Here is a 2,377-nt window from a genome sequence, read left to right as displayed (position 1 = left end):
ACCCGTAGGATCCCGAAACACTGATAAAATCATGATTTTCATGATATTTCTGATTTTTGGATATAAATTTATGTTTTTAGGGTTTGTTCATGTTTAGAATCATGCTAGGATACCTCATGTTTGATTTAGCTACTATTTGATCTTTTTAAACCCTAAATCCAAAGTTTTTACCAAAATATGTTTCTTAAAACCCTAATTTTAAGGCCATAGTCTTGCTATCAGGGGCATTTTGGTCATTTGATCTCAATTTCGAAATCCCTAACTTAGATTTTTTTATTTTCAATCATATCATATCATATCATCTTGTGTTTGATTTATTCTCATTTGAATTTCAAAATTTGCATTTTATAAAATATCTTTCTGAAAAACCCTGATTTCAAGGCCATAGTCTTGCTATCAGGAGCATTTTTGTCATTTGGACCCCAATTTTGAATTTTCAAAGCTCATTTTCACATTTTCAATTCAATTTCATTATTTATTTTTACATCAGGGAAGTATGAATTGGGTTTATATTTGGATAATATCTGATAATTTTCTAATATTTTTGGATAAATCGAGATAAACTTACATTTCTGTGCTAACATATTTTCTAGTTTTGCAGGAACATTCAAGAAGAAGACTTTTCATTTTATTTATCTTTTATTCAATTCAACATAAATATCAAATATAATATTTAGAATAAGATTTACATTTCCTACTTAGAATAGGATTGCATTGCATATAGTTTAATTCTGCAAATTTCAATATCTGATGAATGTATAATTCATGCATATTCTTTTCAAATCCACCATGGTCTACATGAATGGCACATGCACAAGCTCTTAGGGAGTTGACAAACTCGGTGTAATTCGTATTCATGGACATAGTCAGAATACGAATGAAACCCAGATTTGTGATCTTCGTATTGGCCACATTCAGCCTACACTCTTAGGCTAATTTTAAAATACATTATATTTCTCAAAAATACAAAAAGATTTTCTCAATTCTTTAAAACAATGTCTTTCAAATCCATATTCATTCATTTCATTCAATTTGCAAATTCTAATTCTCATTCAGAGAAATCGATTTTCTCAAAATTTTCTAAGCTTCATTCAGAAATTGATTTTCTCAAAACTTTGAGTTTTCAAGTGGTATTTCAAATATTCCTCAAGTTCAAATCATGATTTTCCAAATCATAATATCTTCAATTTCAAAGTTTGAATTCAGAGAAATCAAGTTCTTACCAAAGTTATTTAAAATTCCTCAGAAATCGATTTTCATAAAACAATTGTATTTCTTCAAAAATCGATTTTCTTTTCTTCAGAAGCTCTCTCCCAATCATGATTCATGATTTTTGAAGTGTTATATCTTCCAAGTATTTCAAAACTCTAAAGCAAACACCATATTTTCAAATTTGCATTTTCAAAAATTCATAGCACAAACCTAATTCTTTATGCATTTAGGAAATAGAACATCGGTTTAGACAAGTTGAGCAAAGCTAGGCACACTTTTGATCCTTGGTTCAATTACCTCTGATAAAGGCACCAGGAACGGTTGAACCTCGTACTGACAGACGAGTCTCATTCTTCAAAATTATCCCGCATTTTAAAACAGAGACAAGTTATTTTCAAAATCTTTTTCAAAGGTCAGTTTGACTTGCAAAAGTAAAATTTTGCAATGATAACAGGTTTGGTGATCGTGATGGGACCTATTTTTGCATGATCAATTATATGTTTGACTTAGTTCAAATTGTCAAAATCATGTTTCATGGAATGTCAGCTTTTACTTTCTGCTATCATGTGAACCTAGGAGCCTAGACTTGAACCCAACTGACATAGATGCATGTAGACTAGGCATGGTTTGGTAGGACCATATTGAGGAGAATTATTTATGCTCACATAGACTTAGGTTTGAAATATAACAGTCCTCAATCTAGGATTTGTATGAAAACAATGTTTGTTTCTTCAAATTTTCAAAAATCTATCTCTCTAGGTCTTAGAGCCCTCTGTTTTCTTGCATGTGCTCATGTTTAAAAAAAAAACCACCCCACCTATCTCTACCTGGTCTTCACGTTGTTGGGCTTTCTTCCAGAACTATAGTTCGGGACGAAGCCTCACAACTGGGCCACTTATTTGGGCTAACGCCTTTCTGTCACGTACCAAGGGCTATAGTCCAAAGTATATCGGCAGGCGCTCAAGGATGTTGAAAAATATGAACCTAGAACCAGAGAAATTGATCTTATGCCACGTACATCGGGCTTCGGCTCGGGTATATCGGCATAGCATGATTGGACATAGCTGATATGAACCTAGAGTCAAGGTTAGGGTCCTAAAGCTATTTCAAAATTGATGCATTTAGAGTAAACTTCTTAGGGAATGTTATATGTGCATAATTGTTT

Source organism: Nuphar pumila, chromosome 8, assembly GCF_984573655.1.
Source record: "Nuphar pumila chromosome 8, dmNupPumi1.hap1.1, whole genome shotgun sequence".
In the NCBI taxonomy this organism is placed as follows: Eukaryota; Viridiplantae; Streptophyta; class Magnoliopsida; order Nymphaeales; family Nymphaeaceae; genus Nuphar; species Nuphar pumila.
This window is presented reverse-complemented; position numbering follows the sequence as displayed.